Raw genomic sequence first — 23,266 nt, forward strand, 5'->3', positions numbered from 1 at the left:
ATATCATTGGAGGAAACGGGGAGGCATTATGCTAAGTGAAATAAACCAGACACAGAAAATAAATACCATATAATCTCACTTATACAAGGGGGGGAATGTCTAATTCATAGAAACAGAGTAGAATGGTGAGGCACTGTGGGTGGGGAAAGTAGGAAGATATGGGTCAGAGCACAAACTTCCAATTCTACGATGAGTAAGTCCTGAGGATCTAATGAACAACGTGGTGACTTTAGTTAATAATACTTTATTGAATACTTGAAATTTGCTAAGAAAGTAAATGTAACACAGTCTCTCCACAAAAGAAAAGGTAACTATGTAAGGTGATGGATGTGTTAACTAACTATGGTAAATATTTTATAATGTATATATACATCAAATAATCCCATTGTACACTTTAAATGTCTACAATTGTATTTGTCAATATACCTCAAAAAAAACTGGAAAAGAGAAGAAAAAGTATTTAGTAAAAATAAATTATGGATAACTTCAAACTTTATCTGGAAATGTAAATATGTGAAAATAGCTAAAAGAAACTTGTAAAAAGGGAAGTAACAAGCATTATTAGCATTTAAAAATATTTAAAATTATAATATTTGATATAGCATTGCACTGGCAGAGGCATGAACAGACAGAGCAATGAAACAGGATCTAGCAACAGAACAAAATGCATAGGGGATTTAGTCTATGATAAAGATAAATTTTTAGCTAATGAAGTAAAGATGGATTATTTAATAAAAAAACATTTGAAAATAGATTAATAGTTGTAAAACAGCTGGAATAAAATAAAATTAACTCCAGAACAATAAAAGATTAAAAAAAATTTTTTTAATAAGACATTAAAATAACTAGAAGACAGCAGGTGAGAAGCCAGGTGTCATGTAGGCAACACTTGTTCTATTTGATAAAATAACACACTTTGTCACTTTTTAGGCAAAAATATACTAAACAAAGTTGAGCAACAAACAAACAAGTAAAAGTGTGTGGGTGGTACATGTGACAAAGTGCTCATTCTAAATGTGTAATACACTTGACAAAGTGCCGACCTAATAGAAAAAAATGTTATCTTTGTTTTCATTTTCAGTTCTGTAACTAAAAATGAAGTTTAGCTTCCTTCCACGTATTGGCTGGCCATTCATATTTTTGCAGTGTTCTTAGGAATGGGGGAAGGGAAGGAACTAAGCAAGGATGCAGTCACACCTGGAGTCTAGCTTTAGCTGGGTCCCACAGCTTGCTCTGGACCACGTGTGGCCCCTCGGAGTTAGTCCCACCTTGAAGCAAATGGTGTTGGTCTTTCATGCTCTGAGCCAGTCAATCACTGGGATGGGCTGAAGATGGCAGGCAGGTAGGCTTTCTGTGGGGATGGCTCCTATTCCCTGAAAGGCAGCTGTCTGAAAAAGGGCACAGCTGTAATCTCAATAGCAGCCAACGCTCAGTGCAGCTGGGGGAGGGATGCCCTCTGAAAGGGGACTGGACATGGCAGCAAAGCATCTCCTGCCATTTCCAAACATACCTCACCTTGCTGCCCTCAGCTCCAACCACTTACAACACGTGACATTTCCTGAACATGCCCAGCACATCCGTTATTCTGTGCCTTTCTTGCAATAACCTCTCCCCTTCATCCAGCTCTGCAAGCGCCACTCAATGTGCCAACACAGCCGGAACCCTCTCCCATCCGTGAAAGTTCCCTGTCTCCTCTGGCTCCCAGGGAAGTTTCTTGGCATCTCTCTTGCAGCATTTATTTTGCATGCTTTTTAATATAGTGAAATGTTCACATTTTTTCCTCCAAAATCAAGGTGGAAACCATTCATTTCATCTGCTATTTGTAACAAACAATTAGAAACATCTGTTTCCTCAAAGGTTTGCAAATGCCTTTGGTTTGAAAACAGAATCTTGGTCATCTTTTTTCATTCCTTTAGTCCCTAGCATGAAATGAAGTAAATGTTTGTTGAATTGAGTTGAATCAAGGGTTATATCAAAAAAATAATCACAACTTTTTTTCTATGTCACCCATCTGGCATGGAAATAAAGAGAGTGATTTCTTGTTTGCTGGCTTTCTCTTTATACTATTCCCCTTCTCTCTTCTGTGACCCTACTAACCCCTCAGTGTAAACATTTTATTCACTCCATCTAGATATTCTTATGTACAAACAAATATCACAACTCAATTGACAACCCTTTATTATAATTCAATCTTTTACATCTTTTAATGGTGATAATTGAGAAATCAAAGGTTTTGTGTTCTGTTTTTAGAGTTTCACCATCAATTTCCTTTATGATGTTCAGATCGCTTTCTCTCTCAAGAAATACATGATCCATAGATTTATTTGAAAGCATTATTTTTTCAAGGGTCTCTTATAGTTGGCATTTGACATTGAGTTTTGATATGGTTACAAAACTTGAACCCTCCATGTAAAAAGGAGAACTATTTATAAAAGATATAATTGATGCCATTATTTCTAACACTCTTTCTATAGAAGAGGATATGGAGATTCAGGGGTTATGATCAGGTTTCACTCACTTAAAATCCTTTAATGGCTTTCCAAGGCTCATAGGACGAAGTGCAGACCTGTCACTATGGCTTGCAAGTCCCTCCATGACTTGATCTCTGCTTTATCGCACCGTGTTAATCCAGCCACTAAGAAGCATTTACATTTTGCTCTGACCCCTCTCCCTGGATCTATAAAATGCTGTTTCCAGTATCTTGGACAACAAGCCAGCACTCTCATATCCCATCCCATTGCCCAGTGAGTTCCCACTAGCCCTTCAGGTCTTTGAGTCCATATGAATTCCTCTTCTCGGTCCTCCCTGACACGCTCGATCACTTCGATGCCCCTTCTCCTTCAGATGCCTGAATTTCTCTACTTATAATTATCATGCTTAATTGTATGCCCGTTTCCTGGCCTATCATTTAAACTCATGCCTCCCTTTCCCAGCATTATCCATCCTCCTTATACTGCTCTATTATTTTTCATAACATTTATCAGTTTTTAATAGACACTAGAATTTACTCAATGTTCACTTCTGGCCATAACAGACTAACTGGTCTAAAATTAGTACTACTGACTATAAATACCTATAAAACTGGGGGAGAATAAAACAAATATTTCAGAGAGTAGACAACCGGGAGCACAGGGTTATTGCACCTGAGAGAAGGGGAATTTCAAGGTGAGGGCCCCCCATAGCCATGACTTCCTGCCTGAAGGCCCTTGCCAGACCCCCGTGAGGGCAGGCGCAGCCCCAGCTGAGCATGGTGGTCCTTCTGAGCTTCGGAGAGAGCCTGGAATGCAGGGCCACTAACAGTGACTGCAGTTCACAGGACAGACTAGTGGACAGAAAGGAGTTACATAGAGAAGGAGCTCCAGAAATGTCCCCAGGGGTTCCCATTAGTCATTCACTGAATACAAAGCTACGCATATCAGGACGAGACTCCACAAAGCCTGGGAGAAACAACATCCAAGAGCAGTGAGCTGAACAGATTCTGGAGTGGCTGGGCGTCATTGGGATTCTGACCGGACAGTGACTTACGGGAAAATATCAAGCAGGCTCATCTACCTGCAAATAAGGTTGTAGAAAGAGGAAACGGATGGGGATAGAGAAAAAATATTTTTTGAAAAAATAATGTCTGACCAAAAAAAAACCCCCCACTGATCCAAAAAGCTGAATTAACCCTTAGCAATATTTTTAAAAAGAAGGAGGCTACCACAAGGCACATTCTAATCCAATGTTAAAACCAATGCAAAAAGAAAAATCTAAAAGAAGCCAGAAGGTAAAAAAAGACACATACCAGGGGGACAATGGTGAGAATTACCAGTGACTTCTCACCAGAAACAGTGTAACCCAGAAAGCGGCGCTACATCTATAATGTGCTGAAAGAAAAAGCTGTCACCCATGCATTATATATCTAGCAGAAATATCCTTGAAAAATTAAAGCAGACTAAAAATATTTCAAGATGAACAAATGTGAAAACTTACCACCAGCAGATTTAAAATAAGGTTTTCAGGCTGTAGGAAAATGATACAGTGTGGAAGCTCATAAAGGAATGGGGAACAGTGAGAATGGAATATATGTAACTAGGAAAGGGGGGCAAGGAGGAGTCCACAGAAAAGAAGGGCCCAGCATGTCAAATCCGAGGCTGGGAGGAGTAAAGAAGGCATCCACTGGAAGAAAGAAGAGAAATGACAGGCTCCAGAACTGGACCAGAGGAGGAAATAAGTGAATGCAGAACTTTTGTTGTGCTAAAGCAAGGAAATGGCCAGAGAAAGATGGGGGTATGTCTAAAGAACTCAGAAGCCAACTTGAAAGCCAGCAGCATAACTTGGAGCAGTAACTTAAATAAGGAATAGTCATTGACCATAAACTATTGATCAACATGGGAAACCATGAGTCCATACTGATAAAAATGAATGAATGAATTCAAAATTTATAAGAAACTGGTATTTGCTTAGTTCCAAAGTGCATCCCCATAAAATACTTATTATGAAGGAGAAAAAATAACTTTTCAGTAGCCTGGCAGACACACTCGTGATCAGGTGACCAATGAGAACATCATCCATCGTGGGACAAATTGAAATTCATGCCACCTGGTATAACAATAAGAATACGGCATGAGCTCTGTGACATTCCTGCAACAGTGCATAGTCTTAACTATCTTAGAAAACCTCAGGAAAAGAAACAAAGGACGATTCTATCAAATAAAAACCTTCAGTCTTCAAAAGTGCTGAGCTCAGGGAAATCCGGGAAAGACCAAAGAACTCTTCCAGACTGAAGAGACATAGAGAATAAATGCAACAGGTGACGCTGAAGTGGACCCCTTTCTCTCTGTAAAGGGTGATACTGGAACAACCAGCAAAACTTGACCGAGGTTTAGAAATTAGGTGTCAGGGATAAATCCATGTTCGTTTCCTAAATTTGATGGTGGTACTGGGAATGTGAAGAATGCGCTGGTTTATAAGCGATGTGCAGTCATGAAAAGTGTAATTGGACTAAACATTCCCATCGCAAGGCAGAGACTGAAGAGCCTACTATACCCTGTGTACCAGAGGCACACTCGCATTATAGAGAACTTCTTCAAATATTGTGGTCATTGTTTGTCTCCCCCCAGGAGAATAAAAATCCCACAGAGATAGGGAATTTTGAAATATTCCACTTTCTTTCTCAAGATCCTCAGAACCTAGCACAGAGCTGGGCACACAGTAGCCATCTAAAAACATTTGTTGCATGAATAATGAAATACTCCTTTAGACTGTAGGCTGAAGAACAAAGCCCATTTTTCCCCATGGTCTGACATATAGAAAGCCCTCAATAAACATTGGTGGAATAAATAAAAGAATTAAGTCTTTTGTTTTATGGAATGAGGCCAAATGCACATGGAATTCTTTGCAGTTATTGTTAAAAATTAAAACAAATAAAAAATTGTTCAGCCATTATCTATTAAAAATTATATGGCTGCGATACCATGGAGACATACATTTACTGAGTTATCTCTTATCTGCTCCCACCTTTACAAAAAAAAAGCCTATAAATGGAAACATTTTACCAGGGTTTTTATTTCTACTGGAATAGATATCCCAGGTATTGATTACCAGATGATCATGATAATGGCCATGAAACTTCATTACCACTAAAAATGCTGGGCCCAGCAAAACCTTGCTTACAGAAGTTTTAGGTTTCTTATAAGATATACTGATAACATGAATTAAAATATCTTCTTGAGTATACCCTGCCCTGATTTTATTCTTGCCTGTGCTTCCAAGCACGAGAAAAAAAGAATGGACTTTCCCATTGCAATCCAATATAGATGGGACCAACTCTCTTTTCACACAGAAAATAAAATTATTTTTAAAGTAAAATGGGAAGTAATCTCAACTTCTTGAAAAACATTTTGACTAGGTCTGTATTTTGTGACCATAAAGCTAACATTTGCTAATAAATAAGAAAGCTAATATGGCTCAAAACCACCATACTCATGCTCCTACTTATTAATCTCTTCTTTAAAACACTAATATGACATTGTAGAGATTTCCTTTTTTAAATGTTCTAAATTGGCTTATCACACACATACTGAAAAGTACACAAACTGTAAGTGTGCAGCTCTTATAGTTCAAAGTGAACAATAAACACAATTGTGTAACTAGAACCCAGGGTGAGAAATAGAATATAATTAGCTCCCCAGAAGACCATCTTTTCCCCTCCCAACTACTGTGCCTTCTTTCCTCCCCAAAGACGTGCTCTCTACTGACCTCAAACATGATGGATAAATCATTGCCTGCCTTTGTATTTTATATAAATGGCATGATGTCATAAGGGCATTTTTGGTATCTGGCCTCTTTCACTTAACATTGTGTTTTCACGGAGATTAACTTTTTATCTTAAATTGAAATCATTATTGAACTTTGCATGATAAAATGTAATCAAACATTATCCCTAAATTCATTCTCTGTGCAAATAACACATTTTAGCAAAACAAAATTTTACCAAACATTACAAAGTTGCTAAAATAATCAGATCCTGAAACTGAGAGTAGCTAAAACAGATTTTATTGAAGGTAATAGAAGCATTTCAACTAGTGCTCAGCTGAGTGGTCTGCAACACACCCCTGAGTCTCCGTTTCCGTTGGTAAACCATTCTATCTAAAAATTGTTGCAGACTTATCAAATGCTATGTTTTCAAGGCTCTGTGTACGTCATTGCTCTCTGGTGTTAGATTTGAAGCGGATTATTTGTAGGGAGCAGTGTACATCTGTGTATCACTCAAGTAATGTATACACTCTATCGGCCCTTCCCTTTCACTAGGCTGTCACTGATACTATAGAGCTTTACAGATTACAGGTTTTGCCTAAAGCGACAGTCAGCTCTCTTACCCGGTAAGTAATTGGATCGACAGATTTGGCTCAGCTCGGCAAGTCTCTACTTTTCTGTACGCAAAAGAAGCCTTGAATTAAAATGCAGCCGCCTTGCCTGGTCGGGATAAACAGAGCTCCGTGGGGAAGTTTACAAAATCTTGTTAAGGAATACTACGGCTCCTAGTTCTACATCTTTATTAGTTGAATTTCAGGGTTTATGAATCCATAGGCATCATTAGATATTAAAAGTAACTCAAAACATTGGCTTTGTTGAAAAGGATTTCTAAATGGCAAAATGTTGGCCTCATTAAGGACGGATGTTTTCTAACTTTCTGCATCCCAAACTCGAAGCTGATTTTCAGTCCATGATATTTTTGTTTTGGGGACATACTACTGCTGTAAAAGAGAAATAAAGTACACGATGCTACGAGCTGCTTTCTAGTTTCAAAAACTCTAAAACCTAAAGTGAATTTGTCCATAGCACATAAAACTGGAGTGGCCGAGGTAATAAATTTAAGTTCAGTGTGGGTGAGCTTACAACACCATGAACACTCCCATTTTTTCACTTCATGAATTGACCGCCCTATTGGCCAACATATAAGGCTCTGTTAGGCTGTCTTAATTTTTAGAAGAGAGGAAAATTTCAGGTAAAAAAAAAAAGCCCTGTCACAAAACTTTCCATTTCTAGCCCCCAGGGCAGTGGAAGGAGTGAAAATGTGCCCTGTGCCCTGATACCCTTTCCTTCATTTTACTTTAGGTGGTTCCAGCTAGCGTTACTGATACTGAAATTTAAATATAATTGCTACTTTAGCAGGCCAGCCAGCCACTCGGTTACAAGTTGCATTCTGTTACTCTGCTGGCTCCGAAAAGGGGCTAGTGTCTCTCACAGAGTCAGGCATTGTTAGAAACAGAACGCTTTTGAAAATGGAGATTTTTCAAACAGATTTCAGATGATTTAATCACCTCTCTCCTCCAGTTCTTCCACAGACCTCTCTCCTCTCAGGATCTCCAAAGAGGGGTGTGGTGAAGAAGAAAGGTAGCAAGTCTTTGCACAACAGGTGAAGGTACTCACTCGTGAGCTATTGCTTTGGCTTTTCCCTTTCCACACCAAGCCTCTAACTTCCCAAAGCATCCTGACTCCCTGGATAAACAGCACGTAAAGTGAGAGCCCTGGCTTTCAAATTCATTGTTCCACTTTGTGCAAGTTTTTAAACCTCTCTAAGCCACAGTTTAACCAACTGTAAAATGGGAATGAATTTTCTTAACTCACAGGGTGGTTGTGAGGTTTAAGGGAAAATAAATGTATACAAAACCCTTAGCACATTAAGAGCACTTATACATGTTAGCTATTATGACTAAAGCATTTGGAGCAATGGGATGGTGTGGCTCAGGTTACAAGTGTCCAACACAGATCAATGTCCTTCCTTCTCTCTCTGCCTACTGCTAGGCTGTATACCCCAGGATTATCCAGGAAGGCAGGGTCCCATGGCTGAGTTCTGGCCAAGGGAATGTGAACAAAAGGTATGTGTGCCACTTTCAGCTCAAAGCTTGTCAGAAAGTAGTGCCCCCCTCCACCCTGTTTCCCCCTTCCTTCTACAGGCAAAGGATCACAAGCTCCTAGCAGATGGGGGAGCCACAGATAGGAGAAGCCCTGGTCCCAGAATAACTGCATGAAGGAATGCGGCCATCACCATGCCCCAGCCAAGAACTACTTCCCTGGACTGTTCTTTGTGCCATGATTTATTTAGGGGCCTCTTTGTTACTGCACCCTACCTGGACACATTGAAACAGCTGGTAGGGAACCAGGATTCACATTTCAAGTATTCTTGGTCTGGTAGGTCAGAAGTTCTCACAAAACAAATGCGAACAACTTTCAATTAATTAAAGGTTTCACTGAGCCTTGCACCTTCACATCTCCATGTAGCCTCTCTGCAGGTGAACTGTTTCCAATACTGTTCCCTCTGCACAGCCCCCAGACATAGGTGCTACTTTTTTGTCTCCTGCACCAGTTTTCCTTCCCATAGCCAGAACAGGGTGCCACTTCGCTGTGCTTTATTGAAATCCCAAGAGAAAATAAAATCAAAAGCAGTATGATTTTCTAATTCTAAGAATCCCAAGAAAAGCACGTATGGATTCTATAGAGCACAAAAGCCCTGAAGATACTGAACTTGGACCCTACCCTGTTTGATTCCTGGTCTTAAACGGCGAGTGTCATCTTGTTTTATCTGCCTGAAAGCAGCTCCTTCAATATGCAGCTCTGTTCAAAGACAGACACTAGCTTCCTGTTCCCAGTGAAACACATTTCCTGTTTCAGTCCTTCCCACCCACCCTCCCCCACCCCCCACCTCCACTCCATCCACCTCACTGGTAATGGCTCCCAGGATCTGTCTGCACTTTGGAGGATGCACCTAGTTTAGAGTTCATATGAGACTCAACAATGATTACCTGCTTGAGGCCCAATACCTAATATGGCTATTCCCACCTCCAAAAACAAACATCACCCATTTTCCAAGGTGTGCTATTCCTGAAGCCAGAGATTGTTAATATCACAAATATTAACTGCGCAACTACCCAAGGTCACCTGAAACGCGCAGGAACCCACCAAGGGGCCTAGTATTTTTCTCCAGCTTCTTATCAAAATTTCAGAACTTCTTAGCCATAAAAAATAAAAACTATCAGTAATGCAACTGTTCAGCTTGAATACAGATTAGTGAATAACGAAAGGCATCAGCCATTCATCCATTACAAGGTTTAAATGAGACGTAGGAACCCAAACTGTACGGTATTTCTGCAGTGTGTTATCCGTGATAACGCTAAAGCAGGGTTTTTCTATCAGTGTAAAACACTTTGGGGCAAACGCAACAGCAAAATCTGAGTTTCATTACCCAGGGCAAGGCCTCCTGTCTTTAGTCGGTTTTTATGTATGTATGTATGTATGTATGTATGTATGTATGTATTTATTCCTCACCCAAGGACATTTTTTCATTATTTCTACAGAGAGGGAGAGGGACAGGGAGAAAGGGAGAGAAACGCTGATGCGAGAGAAGCATGGCTTGGTTGCCTCCTGTACCCACCCAGACTGGGGATTGTATATGCCCAGTAGGTCTGTGCTCTGACTGGAATCGAACCCGCAGCCTTTCAGTGACATGAAGATGCTCCAAACAGCTGAGCTGCACCAGCCAGGGCTGTACTCTTTTAGAAAATACTAGAGATTTCCCGAATGCCATGGATGGTAGATTCAAAGCGCCGCTGTATACATGAGTCAGTGATTTGAAGATAGCAGAGGGACGCAGTCAGCTGCAGGCAGGTTCAGGTGCTTCGGGCAACTGCCCAAGGCAAATCTGAAAGCAGACGTTGATGCATCCCTAGCAGTGGCCAATGAAGATCACAACCAGCTTTGCTTAAAAAATGTAATTTTACAATATTCTACTTAAAACTTTTTAATGTATTGATTTTCTTTTGAGAGAGAGAGAGAGAGGCATTGATTTGTTGTTCCCACTTATGTATGGCACTCATTGGTTTCATTGGTTGATTCTTGTATGTGCACTCACCTGGGATCCAACCCACAACCTTGGCCTGGGGACGACCCTCTCACCAACTGAGCTGCCAGCCCAGGGTCTTGACCATCTGCAATTAACACCCAGAAATGAAAACCCTGAAATCTCATAACCAACAATGTGTAGGAAACCATACTCTAAGGTTTAAGCCTCTGCATAGTGCTGTTTTAATTATGCATTGCAGGCAAACTGTGATCGTGTCTTGCCAGTATTTTATTAGAATGTCAATTCAATTGAATTACATCCCGTGGGGAAAGATTAGCATGGATTTTGTGTGATGTGCGAAAGTGTTGCTGTGTCCAGGCCAACTTTTTTTTTTAAAGTCGTGTGCTAATTAGAGTGAAAATGGAAAGAGAAGTGTGAGATTCTCACATCCAAGAAATTCTGCAGCCACTCTTCCATTCCACGGTAATCCTCACTCTGTTTGCAAATGCTACAAACGGAACACAAAGCCTGCCAGACATCACTGCGTGCTTGGAGCGCTACAAGAACAGAGAAGGGATGTAGAAGGAGGAAGTGTATGTTCAGCCATCTACCACTCCTCCGCTTAAAGCTGGAAGGAAGTTACATATTAAATGATACACCTAGTGGAAATTGAGTTAAATCAAATTGTTTAATCTCTCCCCAAAGAAACCTTGCTTAGCAGACTTTGAGATAATACCCACGTTTTACTGAATAAATGAAGGCAGAAACTTGAGGTCACCTGACTTGCAAATTAGTGGCAGAGAAAGGTGTCAGGTCCCTCAAAGTCAGTCCAGCACCCTTCTTTTACACTATTATTATAATAGTTTCTAGTTTCTTGACAATGATTCAACACTTCCTTTTTTCCTTTCTTTCTTTCTTTTTTTTTTTTTTTTTTGGAACTTGTAATTAAGGAGAAAATCTGAGTATATGATACAGGCAAATTACTTTCTTTGGCAGAGTAAAAATAGGACCCAGTAAAGGAAATGGGTAAAAATAGAAGAGAGATGTAGTGGTGAAATCTTTTTCTCTTTTTCCAGGCCAAAAAATTGCTTACAGGTTAGTGGTGTTTGTATACCAGCTGAGATGGGTCCCTGAGAAAAAGCCATTGTGCGAAGGCCTTTTCTGTGGCCCTCGAGTCTCCAGAGTCTCCTTCGGTTTTACTCCTTGGTAGTTTCAGGAGTGATCCCCATCCGCCCAGGTGAAAATTAAAATCACTTCTGAAAAACTCAGAACAGGATTCCCCGCTTTGCGATGCCTGGGAAATGAAGCAGCCATGTGACAGTGCTTTCATGATGGAAGTGCAGAGCAGAAACAGCTACTATCTTGCACAATTCGGCCTCTGTACTCTCCCCGCACCCTGACCCTAGGAGAGAGGGAAATTGGGGGGGGCAGTGCCCTGGAATCCGGCCAAGGGGCCAGAAACTTGCACGTTTTCAGAAACTTGTATGCTAGCTTTCCAACCACTCCCTCGAGCAGCTCCCTCCCTGATCCCACCATCCCACCCTTGACTCAGAACCTCAGTCCCCAGCCTGGGGAGAAATGGGGGTCAGCAGGAAGTGAGAGCCCTCCTTCGGAGGAGCGGGCGAGGCTGTCATCGCCACGTCGGGGCGCTCCCTCCAGCGCCAGTCGCGGCACAGGCCTGAGGACCTGCTAAATGGGCGGTTCCTGGGAACAGAAGCTGCCAGCCAGCGGGCCCAGCTGCACACAGGTGAAGTCGAGCCCGTGGAAAGTATCGAATGGCCTGCGCCAGTATAGATGCCACTCACGCGCGAGCAGCTGCTGGTTTTCAAAGCCCAGGGGCATTAGAGCAAAACCTGGCGACCCAGAAAGTCTCCGCGTGACTGTGGCCGGCTCTTTCCTATTACCCATCCCCGGCTTACCGACTCCTGCTGCTTTCCTCTCCCCCCACCACCACCCCAACCTCCACCCTGGCCCCGGGGTGCGGACCCCACTGGGCCACCTCTCCCCGCTCCCCGACCCCCAGGTCCGGAGCTCGCGGGGTCTCCAGTTCCCTCAGGTCCCTTGGTTCTAGGATGGGGAGAAGGAGCGCTCTCTCTCCTCCAGTCCTCCCAGGCTTGGGGCTCCAGAGGTACCCACTCTCTACAGTCTCCTAGACTCGGGCTTTCAGGGGGACCCCCACTCTTTTCCCGGGCCCCGATTCTGTACTCGTGAGGGAATCTCCCACCCTCTTCCCCCAGGAGGCGCCGGGCTGACTGGCGGGGGCCCCCACTCCCTAGCTGTCGCACCCTCCGTCTCTCCCTCCCCCGGGTCGTCCCCGAGGCGGCCGCGAGCGGCCCGCCCTTCCTCCGCGGCGGGGTCACTCCGGGACAGGGGCCTCCCCCGCCCTCCCGAGGAGGGAGCCCAAGCCTCGGGCGGCGGCCACGGCGAGCCCTGTGCCAATGAGGAGCCTGGAACTCCCGCGCGACACCGGACCCCTGTCCCCGCCCCTGGCCCGGGCGGGGGCGGGCTCGGGCGGCCGCGACTCCACGGGGCGGCGGCGCTGTGAACTTCTCGAGCCGCGACCCGGGCCAACGAGGCGGCGGAGGCGGACGGCCAGCCGGGACCGGCGGGCCGCAGGGAGTGTTGTTAGGGCTCTAGGACAGAATCCCGCGGGTCCGTCGGGCTGTGCACCCGAGTGTTTCCTGCCCTGGAGCCTCCGGAGCCCGGCTCCAGCGCTGGCCGACCGCTCCCTCCGGCTTCTGGCGCTCACTGCACCCAGCGGCGCCGAGGGGGACCGGGGGCGCGGCTAACCCTGCGGGGCGCGGCCCAGCTCTCCGCAAAGGAGCGCCTACCTCCAGGGCTCCAAGCTCCAAGTGCTTAGTAAATGCTATTGAGAGCTCCCACACTGCCCTAGGCAAAACCCCATGCGGTCGTTTTCATGTAAACTTCATTTCGGTGTAAAGCCTGTATTAAAACGTGCAGCTGGCCAGCTGAAGGAATGTTCGCGCGCTGCGCAGACCCGGACAACCCGCGGCCAGAGCGAGAGACAGAACACGCCCGGCCTCCTTGATGCCCCACCCCACCCCTACCCTAGCTCTTCCCGGCCGGTACCCTCCTCCCCCCACCCAGGGCAACCGTGCCCCTGATTCCAGCACCCGATTAGCTTTGCCTGTTTTTACACTTCACGTAAAAGTCACGATAGAGAACGCGCTCTGTGGTGCCTGGTTCCTTGTCACTCAACATCACGTTGTCCCTTTAGTGAGGCTGATCCGTGGTGTGCCTCCCGCTGAAAGTTCTCATTTCTGTATTTTATTTTCTTGCATGGTGCACACCAGAATTTGTTTATTTGTGTATTTTCATGGAAATTTGGGTAGCGTCCAGCTGCGCGGTTATTACAGAAAGTGCTGGTGTGAATATTCTAGTCCATGTCTTTCGGTGGAACATGTGTGCATTTGGGCGGATAAACACCTAGGAATGGAATATGTTCAGTTTTAGTAAACTCGGCGGAAGGAATTACTGAAGTGCGGTACCCATTTACTTCCCATAGGCAAAGCAGGAGAACTCCCGTGGCTTCAAGACCAGGGTTTATTGAGGACCTACTTGTGCAGTGAACAGAATGCGCAGAGCCCCTTTGATCAAGGAGTCCTACCGGAGACACAGTGTACATATTGACAAGCTAATGCCTGATGGGAAAACAACACAACATGGGGGGCGGGCACTTAAACGTGGGCTGGTCAGAGAAGGCCTCTAGGAGGAGACGACAATTGAGTCCAGCTTCGAAGATAAAAAGGCCACAGCATGGAGGTGCCCCAACTCTCTCCTATCCTGTACTGCCTCCCGGCTTGCTGGGCTCCCCGACACGGGAGACCAGGTTTTAGTTTCCGGGATCTTCATGTTCACAGTGCTGCTGCTTGGGCGGGAAAGTCTCAGGAAAGCACCTGGCTGGGCCACCGGTCTCTCCTGGCCTCTGTACTCCCAGACACTTCTCTCCCAGGGTATTTCCACCGTGATTGTATAATTAGTGTTCATTATGCTTTATGTCTGCACCCTACATTTTGCCAAGTACTCACCACTTGAGAAAATATTTCTGACTTGCAGTCATTGCTCGGGTAGCCTGGTGAGAGACACACACACACACACACAGTTTTCCCACAAAGGAAGCAGATGACATGAAAACATTAACATGCCCAAGGCCAAAAGGTAAGGCAGGAAAAAATCAAAGGCAGCTATGGCCAAGCACTGAGGAATTTACCTAACTCACCTAGAGTCACAACATTAATTAGGGGAATCTACATAGGAACCCAGAACTGTCTGACTTTGAAATCCAGTGTCTCAGGTCAGGTTCCCAAGAAGCACCATCTATGACAAAGACTCTTGTTGAGGCGATTTTTGTGCGAAGTGTTTTCAGGAAAAGAGGAGGGAAGCAGGGTAAGGCCACTGGGGGAACTGACCAAAAATGTGGTCTCAACTGGAGACTGCCTTTAATCTGCTCCACAGGGAATGTGAACTACATCACAGAATCAGTCTCAGCTTGAAGCAAGGGGGAGACTTTCCTGCCCACTGTCAGCCAGTCTTTGCCATTCGTTCAGAGAAAGGCACATCTATGAGCTCTTCGGGAGATGATCAAGTCTTAAAGCAAGGCAATGATGCTTTGGTCTCGGGACCTCTTAACACTCTAAAAAATATTGAGTACCCCAAGAGCTTTGGTTCTGTGAACTATGCCTGTCAATATTTATAGTACTAAAATTTAAACTGGAGTCCTGTAACTGCTTCTGCATCCAATCTGCTACATTATGTTGGTAGGGTTGAAGAATATGAAGAAAATCTGATTGGATCCAGGTCAAAACCAGGAGTACCTCGTGGACCCCTGGGAATGGTCTTGGGTACCCCCAGGGGACTTTGAATCACTTTGAGGGCAATTAATCTAATAATTAAATTTCAGGCTCAGAAAAGAGATAAGGAAACAAGGAGCTTCAAACCCTTAGCCTATCTGATTGTATATGTAAGACTATTTCAGAAATTGATTAATCCAACGAGCTAAATGGGCATCTATAAAGTAAGCATAAAAACTATGTTGTGGCATTTGAACTATACTCCCCTCTCTTTTAAACCTAAACCACTGCCAACCCACTGATTGTCCAAATCCCAACAATGGATTTTTCGATACTCTTTATTCATTCAGCAAATATTTATTAAGCATCAGGCACCATGCTAGACACTGGAAATCTAATGGCATGTAAAATATCCAAATCACTGCCTTCATGGAACTTACAAGTTTAGTGGAAGACACAAACTGTGCTAAGGACAAAGATAAAGAAATATAGGGTGCCAGAGAGTATCCTGGGAGATTTCCTAGAGTCAGCAAAGTCTTTTCTAGAGAAGCGCTGGGCGGGGGGCGTGTCCTAGATGTCCTAGATGTTAACTCAGTAGAAGTGGGATGGAAATGGGGGAGCTCAGACAGCAAGGCTGAAAATGTGTGCAATCAGGCCAGAGAAATGAGGCCCATAGGTCTTGTCAACAATTTGGGTCTTCCTCCTAAAAGGAAAAAGCCACCTTTTTAGTGAAAAGATGAGACCATGCAGAGGAATCTAGAGCAGTCTAGGCAGGACAAGAGCTTCAGCTCGCATGGGTGGGGGGCAATGAAGACAAGTGCTCGAATTTGAGAGTTGTCAGGAAGTGAAACTGAAAACACCCAGTGCTGGGTTTGATACCGGGACAGGAGAAGCAGGTGTGAGGGCTGCCTCCTACGTGGCTACACACATTACTGAATACCTCCCACACGGCAGCCACCGTACAGGCTGTCACGTCAGAGCATAGGTCTTAGGATTGCACTTGACTAGCAGCAACAAGAGAACATTGCTTAAATCAGACAGAAGTTTTATTTTGTTTTGTTTTGTTTTGTTTTTATCTTCTCCCATTGAAAAGTCTAGAGACTGGAGGCTCAGGACTCTCCTCCATGAAAATCCTCAGAATTCAAAATCCTTTGATCTTATTGCTGCCCCAGGTCAGGGCCTCCATTCCCAAGGCCCACCCTCTGATGGCTGCTCCAGCTCTAGCCATTACTCTATGCTGGCATTATACCTGCAACCATCAAGGAGAGAACCATAAAAAGCAAAGGTGAAACATACATCCTTTCCAAAGCAGCCATACAACACTTGTGTTTATATCCATTGCTCAGGTTTATTCACTTAACCCAGAGAAGCTGCAAGGGATGCTGGGAAACATAGTTGTCACTCTGGACAGCTGTGTGTGCAGTTAGACATTCTATTACTTTTTCCACAAAAATGGATTCATATTTTCCACAAAAATGGGATTAGACAGAGGTGTTGCGCTTTTAAGGCATCCAACAATTCAAGGTCCAAGATTTCCATCTTTCGATTCTTAGTGTTCCTCATCGGTCATACAAGAGGGTTCCCACCAGGTGACCTTTACAATTTCTTCCAGCTGTAGAGCACTCTGACTCCATATTCACGTCCCTCGCCAATAGGGCCTTTATAGTGATTCATTTGTCTAAAGTATTGATTATGTTTGATTTGTTGCAAACAAATACATTTTGATGAAGACACATACGATGTTTCCTGCAATGATTGTCCTTGATAAAGTTGAATTTACTAGGACCAGTTAAATATGATGTTTTGCTGGCTCCTTATGTATTTGATGTATTTCTTTTTGTGCAGACTAAGATATTCAAGCAGTGGAAAAATGGAAAAACGTAAATTCTTATGGTTGCTTGAATGAAACATCTGATCAAAAAAACATTAGGAATAAGTACCGCTTCTTCTAAGGAAACATACACAAATACTTCTTCGGTTAAAAATAACTCTTAAGTTTTTAATTTTGAGTGGAACAATCAGAAGTTAGTCATCATTATTATCAACCCTTCTCCAAAGCTATCTGACTTTAGGCAGTTTGGGGAAAGAGACAGGTCACTTATTTTGGTTTTGTTGGCTTGATGTAATCATATTTATCGTTCAGTGTTGTTTGGGTTATCTCCAATGGTTAGACCAAATTTCCTGAAGTGATGGTAGAAGTTTACCCATGAAAATATTTGTTGTACACAGGAAAAGAACTTAGATTTATAATTTTCCAAGGTTATACCATAATGTAGGTCATATTTAGTCTTGACTTTTGTCTTTAGACTCTCCATAAATCTAGCTAGCCATGGGAAAATGGCCAAATGTTAACTTTGACTCTAATTCCAATTTATTATTGGATGAATTGAATCAGTTTAGAGCAAAGGGATATTTCCCATGTCATTTAGTATGCAAAACATTCCTGATTTAATTACTGTAATTAAGTAGTTCAAAGAACTACTGGTGTGAAATAGGATTCTACCTGTTTTCCATCAAATAGGAGTTAATTCTGTGAAAGATGTCTTAAGGAATATTAAAAAGAAGGCATTGAATATATAAACTTTACGAAAGCACTGTTCAAATCATGAAACATATTTCTTATTAATTTAAATAACAAATTAGCAAACAAGGTGACTTTTTTTAGAAGCACATTTTCTCCAAGTAAGGGCATTTCAAAATTAGTGAGAAAATACCTTTTAAAATTTACCTCTCCTCCTTGCTTTTCAACCTAAAATTCAGGCACAAAGCTTCCTAGTATGAATGTGTGTGTTTATGTGTTCATAAGTAAATATATGTGGATGCAAATAGTTTAATCTATTCTCCCACATGAGGCTATTGGCCCTGAAAAATAAAGCATGACATATCAATTTGTATGACTTTAAAGTGATTTCTTACAGTGAGATAATTTAAATATAAAAATTTAAAAACTATTAATCTTCTGGTAACTTCATAAATGCATCAGTCAATGACTAACCATAAAATATAATTTGTCAGCTTTTAAGATATGAGCTAAACTTGCTTGTTCAGACTTGGGCATAGATAAGAAACCTGAATATTTAAGCAAGACACACTCCAGTTTTACAGTTGCTCAGAGATTTAAATAAGGCAGAATGATTGTCTATCACAGCTCATAATAATGCTCTTAAATTTAGAGCTCCGAGTACCCCCACTCACCAATCGGCATGTTTCTCAAAGCTTCAGACTGAAAAACTGCAGCTGTGTTTATGTGGTAATTTAGAACCCCTATTACATATGCAAGCAACTGGGCTGGTGGCTCAATCGCGATGCATTCATTTTGCTTTTTTTGTATCGAAGAAACAAAATCAGAGAACTATATAGCATTATGGCCAGCTCTTTAAATCACAAAAATCAGGAGATTGAAAATTATAGCCCCACAAAAAATGGTCTTTCCCCCTTCCCCATTAAATAAAGTTCACAACAGAAATGCCAGATACATGTATTTAAGGTGTGGTGTTCAGCTCGGCAAACATTTATTAAGGCAATAAAAAAGAAAACCCCATGTTATCATAATAAGATAAATTACAGTGCGAGTAAGGCAGTCCTCTAACCCTGAAGAGCCTAACAGAAGATACCTGCAATCAAATACTGTGTGTGTGTGTGTGTGTGTGTACAAATAGGTTATATTCTCTATGGAGAAGACCAACAAACAGACCTGGTTTGTGTCCACATATGAATAAAATTCTGAAGTATTTTCTTTTGGAGATATTACAGATCAGTGCAATCCATATTACTTGTGATTCACATAGCGACAATATCTAAAGTATTTGTTTACTGTCTAGATCCACAGAGACCCCAGCAAAAGTATGGGTAGTTCGTCTCACTATATAGAGTGTCTGGCACAAATAAAGCCCCTTTTTTATTACAAAATCTTTTATTACAAAGTCCTAAGCATGTAATTCTGTAAAATAACAATATCACATTCAAGCACACCATATGACACTTTAGGTGAAATGTTCAAATTGCTGTCCATCTCGTGTGAGATATTCACACACTCTACCAACCACACTCAAGCAAGCCTTCCTTCTGCTGGACCCTGTATAGTAGCCAGACTCTGAAAAGTTGCGTAAAAATTGTGTTTTTGTATAAATGGAACACTACTTTAATGATACTTAATGATTAACTTGATTTTTAAAAATCATATTCTAATTTAGGAGTTTTTATGAATTTGAGCTTTTCTCATTACTTTTGCACATCAAATATGTGTGTGCATGGGATGAGGAGAGTGTACTGACTTATTGCAAGAAAAAGTTTATTCTGAAACATTTATTCAAACACTTTTTGAAAGGCAATAGAGAGAAGTGGAACTTTTATAATTATACTGGAACATAAACAAGGTTGTTTCCAATTTACTCTTGGGTTGCATTTCAGATGTTAAGTTGATTGGAATGCAAAAGTTTCTACTGGAAACAATCTCTTACATGCTGGGGTTTCAAGAAAGTTCACAAAAGCAATTTATGTATCTAAGGTAAGGCTCTGTAGTAATTATTTGTTGACACTTTTCTTTAAAACTTTTGAGTGCTTCAGGGGAGGGAGGGCAACAACCTTCTTACTCCTCTACCTGGGTAGACAAAGCCTTCACAACTTCTAACTCACAGCGATGGCTAAACCCAGGTTCCCCGGGGGGATTTTTTCCAAGCAGCTATGGAAAAGAACCTCTGTCACTGAGATTCATGAAAGAAAAAGAGACATCAAACAGAATGATTCCACTTAGATACTCTTTAACCTGTGAACACCTAGATAGATGATAGATGATTTGAGAGATGGATAGATAGACAGACAGAAATACAGAAAAAAGATTTCAGAGTCATAGGAAAAGACAACGGTATGCATGCAGTGCACACCCTGTAGCTACAAGCCTGATTGCAGAGTCAGCCTACGTGGGACCTGATCTCTGATTGGTACCTGGAAGATGTATAGGTTCCAGGTTCTCTATGAGAAAAAAAAATGGACATAATAATAGTACTGAGCTCATACAATGTGGTAAAGGAGTAACTGAGACAATCCATGTAAAGTGAACAGCGCTAGTCCAGAACATGGGAAGCAGCACAGGTGAAGGCTGCCAGGATATAGAGAAAAGCACACTCAACTATCGATCAGCTCCAGTTTAACTAGATTTGTGGCCTTGAATAGGCCCTTCAATTTCCTTGGGGATCAGTTTCTTCAGGTAAAGTGACAGGATAGGTGTAGATAAACTAGTGCTTCTTAAACATCAATGTGCATAGAATCGCCTGAGGATCTTGTCAAAATTCAGACTTTGACTCAGCGGATTGGAGGGTAGAGGTGGGAGGCTTAAGATTCCGAACTTCTAACAAGCTTCCAGAATGAGGCGGATGCTACTGGCCTAAGTTCCACGCCTTGAACGGCAAAGATCTAGATGGTACCCAGCAAGAGTCTCTTCCAGCTTCAAAACTGTAGTTTATAATTAGGATAGTGGTCCATTTTTTTGCACATAAAGAAGAGATAAAAAAAGAGATGGAGGATTCAATTTCACTTGAAAGGAAAACTTGTTTCAAATGATCCTGGGTATTATATCTGTAGTGCTCCAGTGGGTGGTGGAAGTGAAGACCAGGACATAACTAAGGGCTCAGAAGATTGTTGGCTGCTGAGAAGGTGGGCCAAGGGGATTTTCCTGACATGGCCCTCAGGACAGAGGCAGTTTTAAGAAATAGAGAAAAGCTTGAGGGAATTTCAGTTGGGAGATTTCTTTTTCTCTTGATTCTAGAAGGCAGCATGGAAGGACACTGAAGAGTGAGGGTTTTGTTTGAGGGGTGTGTGTGCCTGTGTGTGTTATCAGCTACACATATACCATTTTCCCAGCTCTGTAACAGAATGGCTGACCCTGAGCAAACTGCTTAATTGTCTCTGACTTCATTCTTTTTTCTATAAAATGAGAATAACAGTATTTTGTTGGACTCTTGAGAGAGGGAATTACATGAGCTAGTGCCTAAAGTTCATAGCATAACAAAAGATTATTCATTAAAATCATCACCATCACCATCACCACTATCACTAACAACACTGGAAGGCTGAACATTATAATCTCAATTCTATTTTCGTTTCCATGGCAGTTGTTTTGGTGAAACTTAGGAGTCAGCACGAGTTCCCCGAGAATAAGTATCTCAGGCTAACTTTATGTTTTTTATTGTTATGATTGCTAGATTGGCAAATTAGAGAAATGAGGCAGGCATACATATTGGACTAGCTGGAAATAGGAGGCAATATGAATGTGTGTTGAGTGGGAGGAGTGTCATCCTGGGTAGATGCTTCTTACAGTTTGCCAGTGGATTCTATCCTTAGTCTTGTCTCACTCTTTCTCAGTTTGGATGTAAACATAGGTGGCAAACTGAGCCAGAATATGACACATTACCATTCCCCATGGGTGTTAAAACGCAGGCAAGGAGACCACTTGACAAGAGTAATAGAGAAAGTGTTTGGAAGCTTGAAAGGGAGGCCAGGGTAGGCTCTGATTCCCACCCACGCCAGTCCAGAACTGTAATTCTCTGATCACTTCTTAGGCAACGGCCTTGGAGGTTTCTATATTTGTTGCCAGGATGACAGCAAATTAACTCTGAATCCCAGCACGCTCCTACCAAGGAGCTCCCACCCAAAATTTACCCCTTCACATGTCTTCTTCCTTCAATCTGTTCTGATTGCTCTTTCAAGTCTGCAAAGACATGCAAAACCAGATAACCAAATCCGATAAGAAATATAAATGCAACAATAGTAAGCAGACTCGTGGGGGACATAAGCCACCTTTGCGGGGTTTGGCTTTAGGGTCTCAGAGGATATGTTCTCTTCCATGTATGTTCTGGAGAAATGAAGTCATCCTACCTTTGGCCTCCAGAGCTATCTCAACCACCTACTCAGTTATCATTCACATTTCAAAGCAAATTGTGTTCATTTTATTAAAAAGTGATTTACAAAAAAGTTGCTACAAATAAACAGAAGGCAAAATAGCATAATGCTATGTGTGCATAATGCTTTGCTTGAATAGATTTGTTGTTCCATTAAATTGGCTTACAAGCTCAATGGTAAGCAAACTGTATACATATATGTTCTGGTATACATACCCTACAATCACAAATCTCTTATTTGTTATTGCCAAGGGGATAACTCCTAATGACAGATGAAAAAACATTTATGTTTATACTGTAGTAATAAAAATTCCAGGTTTAACAAGCATGAAGCTAAGAAAACCAATGACAGCAGATACAGAATTTCCATCGCAATTGTCCTTTGAATACCCAACAGGAATAAACTATAAAATACAGATACTACTCAGTGCGCAAAAAATGCTTAAAATAGAAAGGGGTTCTGAAAAAACTTAAATAATTCTCACTTTACTTCACTACTTGGTTCAACATCTTCTTTCCCTGGGTGGTCCCATATTAATCTCTTAACAATATGCCAATTTTATTTGATAGGCTGTCTAACTTACACTTATCTCCCATAATCAGTGAGGTCTTAAGTCAAGGCTAGGTTGGGGTCAGACCGGTTTTTCATTTATCATTCTTACCGATCTGTAGATGTTCCACTAACTTAGACTTTTATTTCTGAAGTAAACATTTTGCTAAGCAGTCATGGGTCCTGTGAGCGCATCAACAACTCCTTGCTAATTTATCACATTGATCACCTGACCTTCATTGAGTAAAGCCAGGTCCTTCCCTCTCTCACGACACCATGGTGTCGGCTGAAGCAGTAAGTATGGACTACGTTCTCTCATCCACAACCTGGGAAAATGAACCTGCCTTTCAGAGTCCTTTCAAACGGCTTAGGTTATATAACTGCTGACGTACTCGGAAAGGATGAATTGTTTTATGTTGCAATGTTTCCACTGAGTAGTAGAGTATGCAGGGAAGTCAGAAGTATAGAATTACAAATTTAAATACATCGGCTCTGCATGCAGAGACATTTAGAAAAGGGAATGAGGTGATATTATAAGATATTCACTTTCTAGGGGTGCTGTGTATTTCCTAGGTTATTAATTTCCTTAGGTACACTTTTGAGGACTACTCAAAACAAACAAAAGAATTGTAGGTAATTTTTAATTACTAAATATGCTGTTTTTCCTTTGCAGCAACATTTGTAA

General features: G+C 42.1%; 1 non-coding gene across 1 annotated transcript; it reads right to left on the reverse strand.

The window, feature by feature from the left end:
• Positions 1-22,324: 22,324 nt before the first annotated feature.
• On the reverse strand, positions 22,325-22,463 carry LOC123830899. Its single transcript, XR_006787836.1, has one exon. It is a non-coding gene; the product is annotated as a small nucleolar RNA SNORA8 (small nucleolar RNA).
• Positions 22,464-23,266: the final 803 nt, after the last annotated feature.

The sequence above is a fragment of the Phyllostomus hastatus genome, unplaced genomic scaffold, assembly GCF_019186645.2.
Source record: "Phyllostomus hastatus isolate PE091 unplaced genomic scaffold, TTU_PhHast_1.1 phas_scaffold_129, whole genome shotgun sequence".
In the NCBI taxonomy this organism is placed as follows: Eukaryota; Metazoa; Chordata; class Mammalia; order Chiroptera; family Phyllostomidae; genus Phyllostomus; species Phyllostomus hastatus.